This window comes from Anabrus simplex, chromosome 1 (assembly GCF_040414725.1).
Source record: "Anabrus simplex isolate iqAnaSimp1 chromosome 1, ASM4041472v1, whole genome shotgun sequence".
In the NCBI taxonomy this organism is placed as follows: Eukaryota; Metazoa; Arthropoda; class Insecta; order Orthoptera; family Tettigoniidae; genus Anabrus; species Anabrus simplex.
In genome coordinates, this window is record NC_090265.1 from 790,775,867 (window position 1) to 790,800,519 (window position 24,653).

Genomic DNA, 24,653 nt, shown 5'->3' on the forward strand with positions numbered 1-24,653 from the left:
CGAGTGACTGCTGAGGCACTCTCTTCGCTGGAAGAGCTGGACATTCGTCTCTAAGAGACTGAAAGCCCGCCACACTAAACTTTCTAATGTGGAGTTTGTATATATTGAACCCTTTAGGTCCATATTGAGGGATACCTACCTTCCTTACCTATCAGCAAAGTTCATGAGATCTGTCTCTTGGGTCGTTTCGGGTTCTTCGTCACTTGCTGAGGTAAAGGTAGGGTTCATTAATTCTAATCTATCTACCGGAATGAAAGGTCTGTTTAAAAGATTCCTATTTATTCAGGAAAATTCTGAAGCATGTCAATGGTATCATAGAAGTCGATTGTGTCCACTGGACACCACAATCATTTTACATAAATGTCAGAACACTGGTGTGAGACTTTAACGTAATTGCCTGATGGGCATTCTTACTAGAAACCATTGTCTCAATTATTAATCATTTAAGAAAGGAAAGTCTGGAAATCCTTAAATTCGGCTTCCATGTGAGACCCCATGTACCATCATAGTGATTCGTTATGGTCCAGCCCTCGTAACACGAACTCTGGACTCTGAGTATAATTAAGGCCGTCCAATCGGTGTGTGCCACACAGTGGTTCTACGGCATGGACCCTTAATTGAATCGATGTGACCTGCGTCTACGTCATGGACCGACATCTAATCTTCTAAGTTACTTTAAAGTCATTGTGGATGATGACCGCAAGGAAATGATGCTACAATGGCATATGGCCCTAATCTAAGTCACTGAGGTCGATGACCCCCTGACCATCCATGTTTCTAGGCTGAAGGCTACACACAATTAAGTTACATCGGTTTATGACCAAAGTTCCACTTTACTATCCCCAGCACATTCACTGCTCAATCCATCAAAGTTCAATAATTACAACAATAGCAATGCTCACAAACTTAGTGGCAGAAAAATCCATTTTCTTCGGATATGTCCCCTTAATCGTTACTTTATTTTTATATTTCCCCGAAACAAACTAAAATTTCCAGAATGCATCTCCAAGTTATTCGCTTGATTAAAGTTATTTCAAAATGCGGTTTCACTGAATTTAATAATTAAATAAATTTAAATGATTTAATGAAATGTTAAAGATCAGTAAATTTTATCTCCGCGGACTCTGGTTTCTTCACAAATTCCTACGCAGCTGTGATGTGAGTTCAATATTGCGATGTTTATCTGGCTGGAAAAGAATTTTTACATAATTCATGTCCAGCTACATATCTCGTCTCGTGATATCACACTTTAAAATTCTAATCTGGTCCTAACCGTTATTAACACTTGGATATCCTAATAATCTACGTACAAACCAAACAACTCGCCATATAATTACGATGTCATATCTCGTCATCACTGAATTTTGCACACCCCTCACAGACAAACCGATCAATCACGACCATCGCTCTATATTTTGGACAACCCTAAATTTGGTTACTCTGTTCCTTATACTCAAAGTTCATGGTTTCAAATGTTCATTACGTCCTCAATTACAGTATTTCACAATACTTAGATCATTACCGGCTATGAATTTTCAACTAAATCCAGCATTTTAACGTATCCCCTGGCCGAGAATTACAGTACAATCTCAACTCCACTTCTTTCCCGCTATCATAGCTGAGGTCCCTCACCCCATGCTCGCTTGGCAGTTACACAAACCACCCGGTTCGTTCTACCTGACTGACTTCTCAAAATGCTCCCTTTAAACTCTGCCGACATAATTAAACAAATACGATATTCTAACCAACAAAATGCACAGATTATGCTTCAAGATGCCCACACTAATTATACGCGTCGCCAATTATACCGCTATGGATTTCTATGAATTTCTTTCCATTCTCAACATTATAAAATATTCCTCGGGCTATCATATCCCGGCTTCAATGACAGGACTCTAACCTGATTCGCACATCTCATCTCAACTCATATAAAACATTCCTCGGGCTTCCGTGTCCCGGCTTCAATGACAGGTCCAACCTGATTCACAAAACTAACCTCTGTTTCCCAGCTCCACAATTATCATCGACCAAGAACTGGAATAAAATCCCCACTAGAAATCCCAACGTCTAATATCGCACAATGCATTAATCATGAATAACTTCGCATAAATGATATCGTATTTAATAACTTGATTTTTACGAGAAATGACTGAAACATTCTACTAGATCCTTTTTATTGTCAGTCAGACACAGTTTAAAATGGGCATTAAAAAAAGAACGTTTCTCTCCGTGACCAAATTCATCACCCTTGGCTCTCACCCGACAGCGCGCTTCCACTCGATTGAAAATGAGTGACCATGGATTATTATTATTAACGTCAAATTGCAGACAGAAGAATATTACATCGAATGAACATCTTACTTCGACACCACAAAATATAGGCAGTACACTCACACGGATGACGATCTACATTGGACGTGATATCACTTCAGAACCCTATTCAATAACTTTTAGAACATTATACGACACTCGCAAGACTTCAAAATTTTATCCAAGTGGGAAATAAAACAAATGACTCTTTTAGTCGTACTCTCACATTTACAAAACTTAGTAGGGCGACCACTGCATCGTATATCCCCATGCAAATACACTTTTAGAAATCACGAGACGAGATATAAGAGGTAGTAAGATGGAAAGCCACCTACCTCATGTCGTCACGCCAGTATTCGTCTTAGGGCTCACCTGTGACCCTGGCATTTTATTTAGCCATCTTTACATTCATGGCTGTACATCTCATTATGTTTCTTCAGGTTTCCTGGAATAAAGCATAAAAAAATGAAATACCCTTCACTTGTTTGCGGAGCGCACACGATGGATTATAATTATTCCCGCACACGAATTACTTAATCACATTAGAATATTTCAGTACTTTGACCGTCCTATCTGGTACAGTTATTTCACTCAAGAAAACTATCTCCTCATGGAGTCAAGACTTAGCCGCAATGGCTAAAATCTGCAGTTGAACTCAGTCTACTTTCGTTGGTTTGATTTCGCAGAGCAGCTCAACAATTTTTCGTCCGCTTTGTATCACAAATGCCGGAGAAGGAAGCTTCGTCATGGCGTCCCTTCATATTTATAGCAGTTACCCCCTCTCTTCGGATCTCTCCCTTTGCCGCCAAGAAAATTTCTCTAAATATTCTGACTTACCTAAACTGTAATTTCAAGAGTTTTGAAAGTGACTACATGCTTGCTACATTTCTGGCGGTAGTGTTCATGGACATTTAAAAATTTTACGGGTTCGATTTGTGAGATGATTGACCTCCTTTGATAGGCACTATATTTTTTTGACTTGCCGTGGTCACGCCGTGTACACGCGCTTTGAAATAGTTCATAAAAATGACTTGAGATTCTTCCGCCGTCGACACGTGTGGTTGACGTCACGTACCCCAGAGCGTGGGACCGAAGGTAATCACCCCCTCGTCACGTGTCAAATCCATGCTATCAAGAATCCAACTTTTAATTGAATTGTTACATTATGCATAATGTTCTTAGGGCACAAAGGTCATGGGTTCAATATATATATATATATATATTATGTATATAGAGTCATTTTTGGTGCCTGTTACGAACTTGTACATAGTCAATTGTCAACTGTAGCATAATACGCTAAATAAATAAACAAATAAGGCACATTAAAACACAGTCACCTATCTCGGACAGTCTTTCGAGTTCAGTTATAAGTAGCACCCGGATTCTTGGGAAATTACATACTCCATTACATGCAGACACCTGAAGATGAAAAATGTTCGCGATTTGTGGTTCTAATATGGTAAAAAATGCAAACTCGTGTCCTCATCCCGAGGTTGTGCAGCTCTTTTCAGGCACACGCCCAATGGAGGTGAGCTGTATGTACTATTTCAACCACAATTTCCTGCCATTCTTAAATTTCTGGCAGTACCGGGAATCAAATCCGGGCCCCCGAGGACGGCAGCTAATAACACTAAGCGTTACGCTACTGAGGCGGACTCTCATATGGTTATACCTGTGTTTCATTCTACATATTTTTACATATTATTTGAAGAGTGTAACCTTTTTGTACATATCTAGGTAATTATACAAAATTGAAAACTGTGTGCTCGTTTAATTTTCAGACTATTGCAAAATAATGGGTGAATTTCATATCATATAGAATATGTTTCAACTGCTAAAGTTGGTTTTAAAATTTCTTTAAAATTAGGATTTGTACCCCATTGTCTGTGAAATACAGTACAGTAGGTCTGAGTCCCTTAACTGCATACAGCAGCACTAATCTTCCTTCAGAATCTGGGATGGCTTTTATTGGTCAGAGTTTCTAACAAACTCCATGCAGTCATGAAACGAAATCTAGACTATTCACGCTCTCTGTCTGTTTGCAAGATCATTCGTGGTGAACAAGAAGAGCCTCCGGGAGATATTTCACCCAGCTAGTTGTAGCGTATACATCGTAACTTCTTGCGAGGCTGAAATATCCTTCCCAGCCCGCAAGTGAATCTTACCGTATTGGCGCCAAAACCTCACAATGGAAAACATGGAGAAGTACTTGGTGATAAACTGCGCATCTCGATAAAAAAGAAAGTTACCATACTATTTGTGTACTTAATTTATTTATTTATTTATTTATTTATTTATTTATTTATTTATTTATTTATTTATTTATTTATTTATTTATTTATTTATTTATTATTTAATCGTACGGTGATTATAACAACAAATTTATAAGTCCAAGTGCAACTTTTTCAGCCACTCTACAACACTTTCTGAAAGATAAAACAGGTCGCTGGGGTTTCTGGAGTAGGCACAAAGAAGGCAGCGCAGGATGACATGCTCTATGGTCTGCTCCTCTTCACTGCATTCAAACATTAGAGAATCCATCCAACCCCACTTATGGCGTAAGAAATTGCAGCGTCCATGCCCAGTTCTCAGTCTGTTGAGGCGACACCATAGTTTTCGTCAGAGGTCGAATCCCTTCATTTTCCGAGTTGGATTTAGCTCATGAGCACTGGTTCCAGATGTTGAATTTAACCACTCATCCCGCCAGCTCTGGTTTAGATTACAATTATCCCTCAAGAGTCGGCCGGCGAGTATACTTGCTTGTCTCCCAGATCGAAGTCGTCGTGGCGATGGGTAACAAAATTCCTGGTGAACTGGTAATGAGGGAGATGACCAGATCTTCTTTGCTTTTTTCAGCAGAGCTTCCTTTCTCCTCAGGTGGGGTGGTGGGATATGACTAAGTACGGGTAACCAGTGGCGAGGTGTTGACTTTACAGTACCAATTATACAGCGCATGGTATCATTCAACTTAGTATCCACTTTATGCACATGTGCACTTTCCAGCCATACTGGGGCTCAGTATTCCGCTGCAGAGTAGACAAGACTGATACCCGTTAATCGTAAGCAATCAGCCGAGGCTCCCCAGGAACTGCCACAAAGCTTGTGCAGGATGTTATTCCTTGTAGCGATTCTGTGAGAGAGCTTGGTGAGATGTTCTTTGTAGCTCAGAGTTCTGTCCAGGGTGGCTCCTAGATATTTCGGGAACGGGTTGTACTTTAGTTTTTCTCTAAGGAATAAAACAGATGGCTCGTAGTTTGCGAGTGGGTTTCTGAGATGGAAACATGAAACCTCGGTCGTTGAAGCACTTGGGATCAATCGCCAAGACTTGAAGAATATAACATTCGTTATAAACAGGTCAGATAACTCGTCTTGATATTCCTGTCGTTGTCATATTGTTTTGTCTGTCCATTACAATAGTTTTATGAACATTTAGTACCGCTACATAATAACTGATTCATTCGTTATTCATAGCAGGGACTGGCTGCATAAGGAATGGCATTACTAGCGTCACTCATACCTCATCCACTTTCATATTGTCAAAGCCAAGGAAGAGACTGAGACAGGTCAATGAAAGTAACAATTTTATTCTAGCCCATACCAGAAGACATAGCGCACTGTAAACACTACATCTTACCAGCAAAGGCCGTATCTGGATATAATATTTTCAAATGATCTTGCCTCAGATACTGCATCATACAATCAGCCGTGACTGAATACTGGTTCGGGTAAGTCGACACCCACTTTTTCAAAATTTTGTCCCTGCACTTTATTACTGGTAATGGTTATACAGAAGGCTAGTCGACTTGATGTCTTCCCGTCTGTTCGTACGTCGATGTTTTCTATTAGCACCATGTAATTCATTAGGAAAGTTCTGCCGTCTGTTGAATGTACAGTATTAAGAAGCTGGAGAAGGTTAGAGAATCAAAGGGTATTTAGCGGAGAATAGTAATCTTCCATGACTAGAGGAAGTGTATACTTTCTGGCTTAAAAGGTAGTAATTAAACACGGCTTCATGCAATGACATTACTAAGGATGAAAATCACATAATTAGGTCGGAATATTAACTAAAGTGTTAGTCGATTGGCGACCTGGGAAGATGTATTGTGGGTCAGGGTAAGCCTTCGCCTGCAATTATTGGAGTAATCATTTAATGATTTGATTTTATGATTACTCAAAATTGGCTGAACTTAGAGACCTATTAATGCCTCATGATTCACCAGCAGATAATTTCCAAGATAATAAAACAAAAATGAAGAAAATCGGACGGACGGATTTGCCAAAGCTGTTTTTAGTAAAGTCTTTTAATATATAGTTCTGTATTAACTTTATTTAATAACATTTATTTGTTTCATTTTCATGGCACGAGGTCAACAGGAAATTAGCTACAACAATTGTTTGTCCAACCCTTGTCCCGTTTCCCTACGGGGTCGGGTATGAGGTGAGATGAATTTGTCGTGGCGGTTTTTTATGACCGGATGCCCTTCCTGACGTCAACCTCATCAGAGGAGTTAATGAGAGATGAAATGAATGACGTGATATATGATAGTAGGGAGAGGGTGAAACCCGGTGCCGGCACATAGCCTACTCCTGTCGAATAGCACCAAGGGGTCTGCTCAAGGCTTAACGTCCCCATCCGACGGACGAATCACCATCAACAGCGTCATATGCCCTCACTCCATATGAGCACTGCGGAGAGGTTTGGAATTTAATCCAGGCTTTTGGCACGCAATCTAGTGATTAGAAATTGTATACCACCACCTCCCCTACCCTGCCGGCCAACATTCTGATGGTGAAAATTTTTTCGACCAACGGGACTCGAACCGGCTAACCTCGGTGTTAGATCGTTTTAGACTTCAGCGCCTTAACGATCATGGCCACCAGGCGGGCTAAATTAGCTACAACAATACATTGTGTAATATACTCCGCGATGAACAGTGCATAAAATTATTTTTGAATATTTGAAGTATTTCAATTATGCCTTGTAATTTGATTATTTAATACTGTCAAAATTAGAAAACAGTAGAGTGTCCTATATAAATGAAGGAATATACGAACATTTTTGTACATTTAGTGCATTAATACATATTTTATGAATATTACATATTTAATTGATATTAACTGTATTTTTATGTACATATTTTTCAGTTTGATAATACATAAAAATAAGGCACGCAGTCCACATAACAAGCTAAGATTAACACTACGGCACTGAGCTGGTTGCAGGCGAGGTAAGTCAGTGAACAACAAATGTTCAGTAATTACAAAAACCTTCCATAATCATAGTGATAACTTTGTAAGCAGTTCTACGTCATATTGTTTAGAAAAAAAACAATAAAAATCATCTATAGACTTATATATCATTTCAACGTGTGACACAATATTGTGAGAAAACTGCAATACTAACGCCTATGTATTATACACTACTGTCCAAAAGTTAAGCATAAGTTACGAGTAAGCAGGGCAACAGAAAATGGACCGCAAATCCCACGACATATGCACCTACCAACCTTACGTGTTCGCTCTGTATAGGAAAGGAGTGTTCCCTGCTTTGACTAGCAACGTAACCGCAAGGTAAACACAGCCAGTGCCTGCGCACCGTATTCCCTCAGTCCTGTTTGCCCTGTTATAGTGTGCGGAGTGTAGCCTCATGGTGAACGTGACAACATAATGGCACAACGACACCTTTTGGACCCCGTTTTGCAGAGTAGAATACTCGGCCGCCTGGAGGCAGGCCAGACACAGACCGAAGTTGCCGTATCCTTGAATGTGCCACAACGTGTCCTTTCCAGGCCTTGGAGATGATTTCGAGACACAGGGGATGTTAGTCGTAGATCAGTACCAGGTCGACCAAGGGTAACCACCCCGCAGCAGGACTGATATCTGGCCTTAACCGCCCGACGAAATCGGAGTGCACCTGCAAGACAATTGTCGGCGGAGCTTGCAGCCGTCTCAAGGGTTGCCGTTTCCCGGAAAACTGTGTAACGGAGCTCTGAACAGCAGGGCTGTTTGCCCGACGTCCAGCGGTGTGCGCTCCGCTCACTCCGGCACAGAGACGGACCCGTTTACTGTGGAGCCTTCAACATCGAAACAAGACCATGAATGATTGGAGGCATGTGCTCTTCACATATGAATCCCACTTCAGTTTGCAGAACGATTCCCGTTGCACATTAATCCGGAGGGAACTGGGTAGCCGATACAACCACGGGAACATCGTGGAACGGGATCATTATGGTGAGGGGCGGCATCATGTTGAATGGCCGTACGGACCTGCACATCTTCATGGGTGGTCCGAGGAACACTGTTAACGCTCGGAGAGACAGGGATGAGGTACTGAGACAACTTGTTCGACTCTTCAGAGGTGCGGTTGGTCCAGACTTCCTCTTAATGGACGATAATGCCCGACCGCACCGCGCTGCTCTGGCGGATGAATTTGTGGCTGGGGAAGACATTCATCGCATGGACTGGCCAGCGAGGTCTGCGGATCTGAATCCTATAGAAGAAGCCTGGGATGCATTGGGGAGGCGAATTGCATCCCGTCAGCCTCCACCAAGAAACCTCCACGACCTTAACTTTGCCCTTTCGGAGGCATGGGATCGACTGCCACAAGGGCTCTTGGACCGTCTGATAGGGAGCATGCCACGTCGCTGCAAAGCATGTGTGGCCGTTAGGGGTAACCATACACCCTATTAACAGCATATTTTGTTGTGGATGACATTGCCAAGTTTTGTTACTTGTTGTCAAAGGTGTACCTTAGCTATCAGAACCTTTTTGACACTGTTTTTTGGACAAGTTGTGTTACATATGGTGTGTGGGTCAGTTCCTGTTTGTTCAGCAATCCGTTTGACATTTCTATCTGGCAGTATGGCCTCTTTTAGTGATTATGCTTAACTTTCGGACACTAGTGTACATCGAAAGAAAGATCTCCATCTCAGGATTACTAGAAAAATATTATTTCTTTCATTAAGTCCTTTATTTGCGTAAAATAGTCATTTATTCGAATAATACGATGCTTAGGTCTATGAAAGTTGTCTTCGCTGACCTTTCTGTGCCAGTCCAATAGAGGGCTCTGTACAATCATGTTATCACCAGAACAATGGCGGCTGGTGCAGAAAATCAGTTGTGTGCTGTAACCCATCCCCACTCCAAAAAATAAAAATATTTAGAAACATACTGGTATGTGGTTTTCAAGAGGCTCTCCACTGAGGTTTCCACACTGAACAAACACGCAAACAACCCCAACAGATATACACATTCCTCATAAAAAACTATAAAACGATATAATTAAACACACAATAACACATACAATGGCAAAATATTGACGATCTCAAACACTTGGTGTGAGCGCGTAAAAACAGAATTTCCCAATGTTACCAACATCTTTGAAATAAAACCAGCAACGTCGTAATGCAAAATTATATGTTATGTTTTTATAGTTTCATTTATAAACTAGACATATTAACTAAAGAAAATCGCAATATCATGTCCTTATTTTGACAACATAAAAAGTACAATTTTTATAGTTCATTTTTAGACTATTTTTATAGTCACAAATGTGACTATGGAATAGGCAAGTTGGTAGTATTCTATCCTCTTTGGTATTAAAAGACCTGGCGCGAACAGCTCTATAGTATTTCGTTTTCCCGTTTGCTTTGAGCGATCCTCTCTTAAATACTACCGCTGAGTCAAGAGGGTGCCAGCTGCCACGTTCTCATATCGGTCGTAATGCAAGTGCTGCCTGTCTGTGGTCGAACGAAGAATCGCTGTGAAGTGATGTCTTGGCTGTTGTTTCCACAGCCTGTCGGAACCGATCGGAACACATTCTCTTTGTATCGGAAAAGTTCGTCACGCATGCGCAAAAGGCAGAGTTCCTGGTTTCTGTGAGCTGTGATCGCACAGCACCCGGCGTGGAGCGCACCAGTAGTTACCTGGTTGTGAGGGGGTTGAATAATGTCCTGTTCTTTGGCTGACGTCTTTTTCAATGCACTGTATTTGATTGTAGATTATATTTTTAAACTAATTTAATTTTCCCAATAAGCAATGTGCTGCAGCACTTCAGCACATAAGGTACGGCCGTCCCTGCACTAGAATGTTAGTTGTTGCAAGACCGACTACATTATCTCAGACCGCAATATGAAAACCAAAATGGCGGACATCACAGGGGATCAGCTCAGCGGCGGCGATAAGGACACCGCAGACCCCGCGGGGCATGGCTTTTGAGGGTCCCATGACTGTTTCTTACTTCAGAATCTGAAGAGTGATTTTTACATATTGATAAGGCTACAACAGAGGGTTATTCCAAACTTAGGCCGTCCGTAGTGCAGAACTGCTTTCGTCAATAGGAGTACGGTAGTTATTTCTGAAAGATTGTGGGTTCCAAACCTGTTCCAATAATAACCATCCCTTGTTGCCACTCACAACAATCAACAAGGCTGTTGAAGTACGTAATTATCCAGTTCTGAGAACTCAGTAGTCAGCGAAGATGCGATGAGAAAGACATCCTCCTTATCTAAACTCTAAATACTGAAGTTTCGAGCCAGTTTATAACTCTCTGCAGTCAGTGTAGCTAAGTAGGCCTACGATGGACGGTTGAGTTGTAAATGATTTGGTCCTAGGAACGAGATTATATTCTGACGGTCAGCGTGTTTTTGTTACTATAATTGGAATATTCATTTTGTGTGTGTGTGTGTGTGTGTGTGTGTGTGTGTGTGTGTGTGTGTGTGTGTGTGTTGGTGTTCGTACCATATGAGTGTACTATTTTAATTCCTTCGGATTTGAAAACTAACTTGTGTAACTTATTATTATTATTATTATTATTATTATTATTATTATTATTATTATTATTATTATTATTATTATTATTATCGTGGTCGTCGTTGCTGTTTATTGTGTAATAATATACAACTTTGTACTACAATCGAAACTTGTAACTTTCCTTATCTTCTTTTTTTGCTAGTGGCTTTACGTCGCAACGTTCTGCTCTTGAGAGCTATGGGAGTTTCTGGTCAAATTTAGAGCAAGCTTTACTAACATTCTTACGAACCTATTCTGTCAAAGGTATATATGATGAGATACTCATGATGTTAATCTTTGTATTAACTGATAGGCTCCTGGATACCAGCAGCCCGCATCAGAAGATTTGGCGGATAATGTACGCTAAGCTAAAACTAATACCGTAATTCCAATATCATTCTGAAGCAAATGTTATTTTCCTACGTCTAACTATATCTATAGCAGTAACAGGAATCCAAGACATCCTCTAAAATATTCACTTGGATATAAATCCTACTGGAGGTGGAAAGATGTTCGTAATTGTTAATTGGCTCACCAAGTTGTACAGCTAATCCCAGCTGTAATACAGAAGACTGTCGATGAAGACGACACATACACTCAGCCCCCGTGCCAGAGAAAATTAACCAATTATGGTGAAAATTCCCGACCCTACTGGGAATCAAATAGGGGTTGCCTGGCCGAGGCGGTAAAGGCATGCTCTGTTCGCCCGGAAGGACGCGGGTTTGAATCCCCGTCAGGAAGTCGTAAAATTTAAGAAATTAGATTTCCACTTCGGGAGGTGCATATGGCCTTGAGGTTCACTCAGCCTACACAAAAATGAGTACCAGGTTAATTCCTGGGGGCAAAGGCGGCCGGGCGTAGAGCCGAGGTTGCGGATAGTGGAAGCCTTTACCTTCCACCCCTCCAAGGGCCTGCATGGCCTGTGCGGAGATGACTTTGTTTTTGCTTTGCTTTACCGGGAATGAAACCCAGGACCGCTGTGACCAAAGGCCAGCACGCTAACCATTTAGCCATGAAGCCGGACACTTAAAGGTATGACGCTACATGATATTATTTTATGAACCATGTAAGGCAGAATAATAGTGCAACGTCCTTTGTATCCTTCTCTGATAACCGTAGCCACATTAGGTCCTTACTGTTTTAAGATTTAGTGGTTGATTCATAGGCACATTTCAGATTTACTGCCTGCTGAAAATTGCCAAGGTTCAAAAATTCCATATGATAGTCACAACTAAATATAAGGTCTTCCGGAGTTCAGTCTATTTTTCGTTACTTTTCTCACGCTTCCTTTACCATCAGTTACATTTTTAGTCTTTGTTCGCCACTAGTTCTTTATATTTATTGTACCGGGAGGTACACCTCTACGCCGCACATTTAAATCTTGCGCCAATTAGAACTCCACTACAGGAGAAACACAGAACTTGGAACTAGATCTACTTAAACTTTTCCTCAGAAGATGTCACCTACTTAATTTTGTGATTGTGAAGTTTCTAGTATTGTATAAAATTCTACGCGTTTTGTTTACCATTTATCAAGAAGTTTGGACTTTCTGCAACAGATGTCACTACAAAAACTATGATCATGCACCCTGGTGCGAAGTGAAGGAACCCTTTTTGAAGAAATTTTGTATTCTTAAGTTTGTTCTTTACTAAATTATGTTCGTTCATTTGTGGGTTGGCAATATTGATCTTTTCTTTCCGCCAGGTTTGAATTCAGCCAATCCCTAATTTCTGTAATTTTCGGCCTATCACAGGCTTCTTCTTCGATTTGGTGTGTAACTTTAAGCTAACCAATAAAAGTGAAAAGGTGTGGCTTGATTATTCATGAAAGGTCTCGAACTTTCCCCGAGGGTTTACAAACTGCGGATTTTCACGTCTCTTGGCCATTTTGATCAACATCTAACTGAGTGCGTGTATGTGAAGCAGGAGGCGGGTGGTGCCTCTTTCATCAGGCAGCAGTTCTTCAGCAAGGTAATGGCCGTTTAACATCTTTATTCCTTGCTAGCTCAGCAGTTTAACCCGCGGGAAAGGTCCGAAACTTTTACCATGTAACCTACTTTTCTAAAAATGTAATTTTCTGCCGCCTTATGTAAAAACTTCATAAAATCTGTAACCGTAATTCGTGGATAGAGAGTGATGTACCCTCTCGAGCTCCCCTTCAGTTTGGTTTGAGGTGACTACGTTTTGTAACTGGCTTTCTTGCTTTCCGTAATGTCTTAAATTATTCTGATACGGGTCACCTCCATAGTCTGGGAATAGCCCCTGTTTCATTGGCCTATTGGCTTTTAGGTTTTAGGAATGCATGTTTAGGAGTGCAAGTACACGCCTCCATTCAACTTGGTGTTTCGGGCCATTTACTTAACCTGTTCTTTTTCTGCTAAGGCCCAGTAGGTTGGGTACGAGATACCCCCGTTTCATTTGTGTAAGTTGTGCCTTGATGGCAAGTAATTGTAAAGTCCGATATTGCCTTGAATAGGCTTGAAAAACTGAGAGCGTGTCAGCTCTTTTCAAGTTTTGTAAAGGTGCCTCTGGAGGCTTGATATTGTAATTGCTGGAGCAAGGGCTCCATGGATTAGGGGATTTCTGCCCTTAAGTAATGATATTGTTATTCGTTGATATTTGAAATTCTAAAAAAGAAAAGAAAATATAACCTTTGTTAAAGTTTTGAATTCCATTCTTAACTTTGTAGTTAGACCCGTTCACCCCGGCACCTTCTTTCACCTCTGCGTTCCACGGGTAACCCCGTAACATTTATAAAAGCCATTCACTTACGCCTTCTGAAATAAACATAGGGTTCTAATAAACTGTATTTTTTTTAATTGGGATAAATTTAAACCTATACATCCTTCAAATTAGTAATATAAAGGTTATGATTACCTGAAATATATAATACATCCAGAACAAACATATTACTTCTGACAAATGAATTGTTCCAACCCCTGGCAACATTGAAAAATTAAATTGCTCACACACTGGCCTGTTGTTCTTCATAACTTAGAATGTTGTAGTTCCTTCCTCGTGAGAGATATACTCCATCAGCTTTATAACGTCATCAACTCTTTTTAGAAGAGAAATTAATTGGTCAACACTTTTTATAGCGAACGCATGAAACACCACACCGTCATTACTGACAAAGTGTCAGTCGATTTGATTTGCTCAAGAGATGTCACAGCTTTTTTTGTAATATTTTCTCCACCAACGCTTATAGTCTAATATATTAGAACAGTCTGGGATCATTACTTGAAGTAGGTTTATATTTCATTCATATCTGGGATATTAAGTGCAGAAACAATGACTGATGTGGTACCTGTATTAAAAGCCATTCACCGCGGGCATCTAAAACTCTCACTTACATTTTCGCGGCCCGTATTGTAGATATGATAATAAGTTTTAGGGCTTTTGTCGTGCCAATAAAACAAAGTGAAATTCAGTGCCGATTGCAGAAATGATGGCTAGTTTTAAGCCTTAGACAACGTCTACCTAAACATCGTCTAAGTTAGGTACGATGCTCCATTGCTTAAACAATATTTAGCTGGTGTTAATAGCTAGATGTCGTTCAAAGTTTCAATATTGGTTCGAAAATGAAAATAGAAATATCTTCCATACAAATCTTTGCTTGTCGCAACAAATGAAATTCGCCGGTGCGCGCGCCCCCGTTAGTCAGCTGTCGTCTTCCTATACATTGCTCAAATATGGCTAAGCATGAGCATGACTTGTCCACAGATAAAAACGTCGCTTTCGGTGGAAATAAAATTCCATAATAATATCGATACTAAAGCGACACGCCACCGTACGAGGAAGTGTAACTTTGATTATAGTGTTGTTACGGTGAATCACAATCCAAGCAGAGGAAATCAAAACCTGATTTGCTATGATATTGTTATTTTATCTGAGATTGCAGAAGATCTCGAGAAGTTGCTGAATGGTATGGACAAAGTCTTAGGTAAGGAGTACAAGATGAATATAAATACGTCCACAACAAAAGTAAGGGAGTGCAGTCGAACGAAGGCGGTGATGCAGGAATATTAGATTAGGAAATTGCGTCTTAAAGGAAGTAGATGAATATTGTTACTTGGATAGTAAAATTACAACGATGGCAGAAGTAAGGAGGACATCAAATGCAGACTAGCACAAGCAAGGAAGAGCTTTCTTAAGAAAATAAATTTGCTCATTTCAAACACTGATATAGGAATTAGAAAGATGTTTCTGAAGACTTTCATCTGGAATGTGGCATTGTATGGAAGCGAACCATGGACGATAGCCAGCTCAGAAAGAAAGAGAATAGAAGATTTTGAAATATGGTGTTACAGAAGAATGCTGAAGGTGAGATGGATAGACCGAATCACGAATGCAGAGACAGAGAATCGAATTGGTGAGAGGAGATCGATGTGGTTGAATTTGACGAGAAGAGATAGAATGATAGGACACATCTTAAGACACCCAGGACTTGTTCAGTTGGTTTTGGAAGTGTAGGCGGTAAGAACGGTAGGGGTAGACGAAGGTATGAATATGGCAAGCAGATTAGAGCAGGTGTAGGATACAATATTTACGTAGAAATGAAAAGGTTAGCACAGGATAGGGTGGCATAGCGAGCTGCATCAAACCAGTCTATGGACTGATGACTCAAACAACAATGATGAGTGTAATCTAAATAGCTTCTGGGAAGGAAAGATGAAACAATATTACTGTGTATCCGAATGGGTTGTACGGGCCATACAGATGTAGCTTGCATTCTGGACATCATACGTTCGAAACGCACCATTGACAGCCCTGAAGATCGTTTTTCCATGGTTTCCCTATCTTTACAGCAGGAAAATACTGGGGCTGTTATTATAGCCACGGCTTCTCTTATAGTGTCACTATTGTGTGTATTTACTTGCCAGTAAATATCCTCCCAGTTGATGTATGTGACAGGATCGGGACAAGTTATTCTGATATGGATGTAGTCGAAGTGACCTATAGTTCCAGGGAAATTATCCCAAATATAATAAAATATATCGGTCGCCAAGAATTGTAGTCAAGTTGACAGTTACCGAACTGTCCCTCGTGTCACTCCTAAAATTTGAGGTTAAACAGTTTTCTTGGCAGTGTTTAAACATGGCCGGTTGAACATTAGTTTTAGACAGTGCCTAAGTAATCAATAACGTCTTTGCAATGCGGCCGCCATAGTTAGACATTGTTTAATCGTAAACATTGTCTAAATACCGTTTCTACAGTCAGCCCTTGCTTCGCGTCTTCAGGAGAAAAACCCGCCTGTTCACGAGGAAGACCGCTCTAATAATGACGACTTGAATTCGAGAAGAAACGAAGTAATGAGACAACATTTTGAACTGTACAGAAAAAAATGTAATTCTATTAATATATTGTGCTCAGAATATTTAAAATGGGCGAAGCTGCTTCAAATAACTTAAACAGCAACATGATATCAGCATAAAAGGAACGTATTAACGGACTACTGAAATGTAAGTCATTATATTCGTCCCGCAAATTACGGACGGTAAGTAATCAGGAGGCCAAGTTCGTTATACACTCTGGCACGTGTAAGAGCATCCATTGCTCCAATGTGGCTCACTTCTTACAGCTCTTAATTGCTCAACTTTATCGACTTCTTATACAGCGCACGTCACATCTGTTCTCAGAGCAATCACCCCGAGGCGGAACACTACTTGAAGGCAATTAGTGAATCTCATAAAGCACACAATATCTAAACATCCACAAGAAAACCTCATCAGAAGCAGGCTTTTAGAAGCCTTACTTAAGCGCACCACAATGTTGATTTATGTATTCTTCATCATAAACAAGAGGCTCTTACGAGCAAGTCTTCCCTTTTCTCTTTGGAACTCTTCGCCAACTGTCTTCTTATGTGAGACACTATTGAAATAATATTCAGCTTAGTCGCTCGCAACTAACATTACCTATCGCACTTTGGTATGGTACTGGCTTGCATGAAAATAGTACTTACTCACTCAGGTGGACTGTCAAAATAAGCTCATCAGAGTCACTGATGGATCGTTAAGCCTGTTCAGATGGCGCAGCGAACGAGTCCTGTGCTCAACCGCACGCGCACTCTCTCTACGTGAGCACAAGGCAGTAGCGTTCAGTGAGACAATGAGGTTTCAAGCGGACAATGTACGCCAACATGAGTAGATGTAAGGATGTGACAGAGTGGCCAAAAGGGGCAATCGTGAAGTGGACTGTTGAACGTGTCTTCAAGCAGTGGTGTACTACACGTGGCCACGAAACACGACGTCAGAATTGTGGTCCGAGAAAGATCCTGACTGAGAGGGACCAGAGACGCATTTCAAGGTTTGTGAATCAAAATCGCTTCCAAACCCGACAAGAATTGCTGCAGCCAGTGAATGAAGGTCCATCCCAACCTGTTAGCGAGAGAATATTGCGACGGAAACTGCATGCAATGAACATTTGGAGTCGGTCACCTCGCAAGAGGCACAGGCACATAAAGCCGCTCATCTCCAATGGGGTAGAAATCATCGAACATGGACAGTAGCTGACTGATGGTCTGACAAATCACGTTTTTGCCTGTATTCCAATGACGTACGTCGTCGAGTGCACCGAAGGCCAAATGAAGCATTTCATCCTGGAGGTGTGCAATGTCAGGTCAAAGCTGGAGGTGGATCTGTGATATTTTGGGGGTGTTTTTCGTATCACGGATTGGGGACGCTCACTGAAGTGACCGCTAACACGAGGCAGCAAGTTTATTTAAACATTCTGGATGATCAGATGTTGCCTTTCAGTCAATATCTGCATGATGAGTATGCTATTGATACCCCGATTTTTCAAGATGACAACAGCATAGTTCATCGGGCTGGACGCGTATGTGACTGGTTTTATGAACACTCCCCCAACCTGTTACATCTCGATTGGCCTACAAATTCACCTGAGTTGAACCCCGTTGAAACTCTGCGGGGCATGTTGAAACAGCGGGTAGAACACCGACATCAGCATCCCCGCAATTTGGTGGAACTGCGCGATCATATCTTCGGTGAGTGGCTTAACCTGGATACGATGTATCCGCACAGCCTTGTGGGCTCAATTCCTAACCGAATCCATGAGGTTATCAAGTACAGAGGCGGAGTTACACGGTATTAAATGATGCTTGTAACGGTTTCTCCAGGTGTGATTCGTTTTTTGTGCGGTGAACTTAAAAACGACGTGTAATTTAGGCTTCCTATATTTGACCATTGTTTGTTGTGATGTTCTTTATCTCATGCTGCCACTCAACTCCGATAGATGGGATTACTGCTGCGTACCAAGTATAAGAGCCTGACTGAATATTGGTGGGACATAGCTGGGGAGTTAGAAAACTTTCTTCTTTAGCATTCCATTCCTCTGGTTCATACATTTCCTTACACTGCTGGTACATAACACACTGGTTCATCATAGTTGTTTTGAATGAGCAGTGTGCACATTTAAGGCAGAGGCTCACTTAGTAGTAGCAGTAGTAGTAGTGTAACCTGGTCTAGAATTACAATTTAGGCCTATCCCACATTTTAGCACCACAATTCACTACATAACTCAAAATTTAACCCTGAAAAGAACCGTTTCTTAAATAAATCATATTTCTCTTCACTTTTATTAAATTCTACATTCATTTTATTCCAATTCATCAGTGAAGACGGGGTTTCTACTCTGGCTTCGAGGAAGAATTTGCCTCCAAGTCAGATGGTTCTTTCCGCCGCAAGTGTAATGAGTGAATTGAGATTTTCCGATTTATCGGGTACTCCTAGGAAAGAGAAATTTAAAAGGGCATAGTTTTTGCCCCAGAACTCTCCGCTATTCGACCCCTCACCCTCCCCCGGCCGAAAAAAAGGCGATTAGTGTTCATGGATCACGGCTCTCTGCGGCTTGGTCATTCCAGCTCTGGAACTTTGGATTGTTAGATCGGAAGCGTAGTACTGTTCGTTAAAAGTGAGAAAATGCGTGGTTTTTCATTTGATCTATTTCATATGAAAGCATTGCTTTTAATCGTACCATTCGTACTGACGTCATTATAATGACCTATGTTCATTTCAGTTGGGAAATCTACTGAAACAGTCATTCTGAGGATCTAAAAAGGCAGGTGGAGATTGAGTGTCTCCCATTATAATGAAAACTCTCCAACTTGATTGTGATTGATGGTAGGCAAACGAGCCTACCGTTACAATGAAAATTCCCTAACCCAGTCTTCATATGAGAAGAGACGTTTGGTGACTTCCCCGTCGCGTTTCTGGGATAACGTTAAGAGCTATGCAATTAATACAATCTTGCTCAAACGTGTACACTACCTAACCTACAATTCTGTATACAGTGTAGAATTCCGTAGCGAAGCACGGATACATCACCTAGTTATATATACTTAGGTGGATCAAAAGGTTAGTTGCACTAACGCGCCGCAGCAGCGTACTGTGTGTCGCAAACGTGGGTACAGCGGAGAAAGGGACAGACACTGCCCACACGTCTGTTAGGCAGGTCACCGAGCTCGATAGCTGCAGTCGCTTAACTGCGGCCAGTATCCAGTATTCGGGAGAAGATAGTAGGTTCGAGCCCCACTGTCGGCAGCCCTGAAAATGGTTTTCCGTGGTTTCCCATTTTCACACCAGGCAAATGCTGGGGCTGTACCTTAATTAAGGCCATGGCCGCTTCCTTCCCATTCCTAGTCCTTCCCTGTCCCATTGTCGCCATAAGACCTATCTGTGTCGGTGCGACGGAAAGCAACTAGCAAAAAAAAAGTTAGGGAGGTCGCTTTGGTGTCTCGTCTAGTATTGTGTGAATACTGGCCAAATGCAATGGCACGTCAACTGGACGTTCACTCCCAATATGAGGTGCGTGCGACAATCCGATTCCTATGGGACAAAAGGAAGAATTGCACGGAAATTCATTGTGAAATTAGTGCTGTGTATGGGGAGCGGGCCATTTCCCGGCAAGGTATCGTAAAGTGGTGTCCGCAATTCGAAGCCGGACGCACGGATATCACGGATAACCATCGCGAAGGCAGGCCCGCAACGTCCAGGACCCGTGCAAAGGTCAACAGTGTGAATGCGATCATTAGACAGAACCGGCGCATTAAACTGAGAGAAATCGCGACGCAGCTGAAGATGTCGTATGGCAGTGTGTTCGCCATTGTTCACGAGGACCTTGAATATCGTAAGCTGTGTCAAAGATGGGTCCCACGTTTTCTCACCGATGACCACAAGGGACAACGTTTCCCATCTTCCCTGGCATTTCTGCAACGCTATGCCGCAGACGGCAACGGCTTTCTGCGGCGAATCGTCACAGGCGACGAAACGTGGGTCCACCACTTCACCCCCGAAACGAAGCGAACATCAATGGAATGGATGCACCCCTCATCACCACAACGAAAGAAGGCCAAGCTTCAACCTTCAGCCGATAAGGTTATGGCCACAGTGTTCTTTGACATGGAGGGTTTGCTGCACGTGAAATTCATGCCGAAAGGAACGACGATCAACGCGGCGTCGTATTGTCAAACGTTGCACCGGTTGCATAAAGCGATTAAAGAGAAGCGCCGGGGGAAATTGAGCGCCGGTGTGATTTTGTTGCACGATAACGCAACACCTCACAAGGGCCGCCAAACGAGAGAACTGCTGCAGCGTTTCTGGTGGGAGGTCTGGCAACATCCACCCTACAGTCCCGACCTAGCGCCATGTGACTTTTATCTGTTCGGTAAGCTCAAAACGGTGGTAGACGTTTCCAGACTGATGAGGAGGTGAAGCCCGCTGTCTCCGAGTGGTTGCAGAACGCTGGAGGAAATTTCTATGCATCAGGCATCGACAAGTTGGTTGTGCGTTCGCAGAAATGTTTGGAGTCTCTTGGAAACTGTGTGGAAAAGTGACTTTACAGTGTATGTCGTTATAGTCGTGTTGCTGTTGTATAGGTGGTGTAATAAATGGCCATAACTGGGAAGTGCAACTTATTTTCTGATCTGTCCTCGTAAAATACATTAAATAGCGTCTATTTTAAAAACTATTTAAGTTCATTTTATCATCTTACAATATAAAATTGTGGCTGGATTCACGGATTAATAAGGCATTTCTAAAAGAATATATATACTTATTAATTTAGAGTCACTCTAACCCTAAGGTCTTATCGTGACTTCTAACTGTCGAATTGACATCAAATTACAGTAGAGTGAATAATGAAAGGAATATAAAATGTTTTGATATTTTAAACGGAACAGTAATTTTTTTTTAATACAGACCAGTGTCTTTGAAAAACTTAATAATTTGTTCCCACAGTGAAGAAGATGAGTGTGTCCCCTTAATATCCTTAGGTAAACCGTGGTACTGGCGCCATTTGTCATACAGTGAACAGTCTGTAATGATGTGCTTCCCAGTCAACACACTATTGCATGGTGTACAGATGGGAGGCAGTTTCTTCTCAAGGAGGTGGCTGTGACTTATCTTGGAGTGGCCGATCCGTATTCTAGATATTAGGACTTGATCTTGCCTGTGAAGGTTGTGAAGATAGTGTTGTACTGTAGATTCCGTTGTTACTTCGTGGAGTTTGCTGTTTGAAGTTTGAAGCCATTTTATCTTCCACTGTTGGTATAATTTCATTTTAGCATAGGCAATAATGCCAGTGTGAGGAGTGACGGGGTAGCGGGAGTTAAGTAGCGTCTTTAGCTGCTTGATCAGCAGATTCATTGCCTTGAATACCTCTATGAGAGGGTATTCACATAAGAATGACTTGTTTGCCTTCTTTCATGATGTTGTTAAACAATAGTTGTATTTCTTGTACAAGGATGTGTTTCGATGATGGACTTTCTACTGCATTTAATGCACTTTTTGAATCAGAAAAAGTGATGACGGAGTTATTGCAGGTGCTGGTTTTCAAAATATGTAGCGTGTTGTTGTTGTTGTTGGGGATTCAGCCCGAAGGCTGGTTTGATCCTCTGCAGCTCCACCAACAGCTGTCATAAATAGCCTAGGCGTCACTGAAGAGGCGTACTAGGGAAATGAGGAGTGAGGTAGTTTGCCGTAGCTTTCCTCACTGAGCCAGCCGTTGCTATTACATATCAGTCTGCCAAGCCCACTGAAATGCATGCACCAACCGACCCTATGAGCGATATTTTCACACCATTCATAAAAGGGACTGGCTGCATAAGGAATGGTATTACTAGCATCACTCATACCTCACCCACGTTCATATTGTCAAAGCCAAGGATGAGACTGAGACAGGTCAATGAAAGTAACAAATTTGATATAGCCCATACCAGAAGACATAGCGCACTGTAAACACTACATCTCGCCAGCAAAGGCATATACAGCATAGCCTGCTTTACTGCGTACAGCTCATTAGAGAAGACTGTATAGTAGTCAGGCAATCGGTAAAGCATGGTACGTTCAGGATATATAATCCCACATCCATTTCTTACCTCGCATTTTGATCCATCAGTATAGATTGCAGTGTGCCTTGGGTATTTATTAGAAATTTCAAGAAATAATTGATGGTAGTGAGATCTGTCAATTTCATCCTTGGCACTGTAATTTATTTCAAAGTTAATTGTTGGAAGGGCATTAGTCCATGGTGGGACATTAAGAGAGTTGTCTGCGAGGAGTATTGGAGGGATATTTAAATTTAATTCTTCAAGAAACTTGGCTATTCTGACATTGAAGTGCTGTGGTTGTGATCCTGATTTAATGTGTGTGCCTTGGTGCTTGTTAGGAAAAGCATACAACTTAATTCTTGATTCACTCATAGTTGCTACCTTGAGCGCGTAAGTCAAACTTAGTTGTCTACGCCCAATTGCGAGTGGTGGTTCATTTGCTTCTATTTGAATGCTGGCTACTGGACTGGTACGGAAGGCTCCTAGAGCAATTCGAAGAGCTGTGGACTGGATGGAATCAAGGATTTTGAGTGAAGACATTCTTGCGGAATTGTATACAATGCTGCCATATTCTAATTTATCCCTAGTAATGGCTTTGTACGTGTTCATTAGCACTAGGTAGTCTGTCCCCCAGTTCTTTGCTGCCAGGATTTTCATTATGTTCAGCCTTCGCAAGCAGTAATCTTTAAAGTTTTTCAGGTGAGGTATCCAACTTAACGTAATGTCGAATAAAACTCCTAAGATTTTCATAGTTATTACTGTTTCTATTTTGTGATTGTCCATGTACAGCTCAGGGTCTTGTACAGTATGTTTACATTTGGAGAAGAGTATGCATTTGGTTTTAGTTTCGGAAAACTTGAACCCTGTAACTTTAGCCCATTTTTGTATATTGTCAATTGATGCGTGAAGTAGCTGTTGAGTAGTTAGTTTATTTCCTCCTGCACATAGTATAGTCAAATCATCGGCGAGAGGGCAAGCCTTTACTGGTATGTGAATGTTGGAGACAATGCCATTTATTGCAACGAGGAATAATGTGACACTGATGACTGATCCTTGGGGAACTCCATTGTCAATGGTTACTTCATGTGAAAGAGTTCCATTTGTCCTGGCTTGAATTCGGCGATCTTTAAAGAAATTATAAATAATTATAAATAATTTTAAATTATAAATGAAATATTATGTTTCATCAATGTTTCAATTAGATAGTCTTTCTACACCATGTCATATGCCTTCTCAATGTCTAAACTAACAGCTATGAGGTGCTGATTATTCAGGTAAGCTTCTCGGATTTCTGATTCTAAACATATCAGAGTATCTGTTGTTGAACGTGCTTTACGAAAACCATTTTGTGCATCACTAAAAAAGTGTATATGTTCCAAATACCAGCGTAATCTCTTGTTAACAATTTTCTCGGGATCAAAATGTCCTTTCCTGGTTTGAGTATAGACACTACAATAGCACAACGCCATTGATCTGGAAATAGTTTGGAACTCCATATATAGTTGAAAATAGCAAGTAGATAATTGAGCGCACTATGTGGAAGCTGTTTTAAAAATTCATATGGAATGGTATCCGGGCCAGGACTGGATCTGCCGCATTTGTTGAGTTCTGTAACCATTTCTTGTAACTGTAAAGTATCATTATAAGCATAGTTCGGTGTAGGTAGAGTTTCACTTAAGTCTATTGGATCTCGAGTTGTTTTCATGCGAAGAAATTCAGGTTCATAATTGTTATCGCTAGAGAGTTTTGAAAATGATTAGCCAGTTGATCAGCTATTTGTTGAGGTTCATTTACAATTGACCCAGCGACTGGATCTCTTAGAGAAGTAATACAGAAGTTATTGTATTTACCACTTATTCTTTGGATTTTATTCCACATAACTTGTTGTGAAGTTTGGGAGGTTAAGGAGGAGACGAATGTTAACCTGGAGGTTTTCTTACTTTATTTTATTTCGTGCTATTGCTCGATATTTCTGAAAATTGATTTTATTTTCAGGCGCAAGATTTCTTTTGTATAGGTAGTAAGCACGGTTTTTTGATAGCCTCTTTACAGGAATCATTCCACCATGGAACCGTTTTCTTGAAGGACATAGGAGGAGTTGTTTTTGGGATACTCTGGTCAGCAGATTTAATTATTACTTCAGTGAAGTCTTGAACAATATCACTGATGTGCTTAGAAGGAAATTTATTTGTTGGAGTTAGATCATTTAA

General features: G+C 41.2%; 1 protein-coding gene across 2 annotated transcripts in view; it reads left to right on the top strand.

Annotated features, from left to right (window-relative positions):
* LOC136857530 (putative leucine-rich repeat-containing protein DDB_G0290503) overlaps window positions 1-24,653 on the top strand; it is a 356,474-nt gene that overhangs the window by 177,956 nt on the left and 153,865 nt on the right. The window contains exon 2 of one of the 2 annotated variants that reach the window (XM_068225224.1): window positions 7,456-7,538. The exons of the other annotated variant lie outside the window; for it this stretch is intronic. The gene's annotated coding sequence lies outside the window, so the exon portion shown is untranslated. The remainder of the gene's footprint in view (window positions 1-7,455; window positions 7,539-24,653) is intronic. 2 annotated transcript variants of the gene reach the window in all.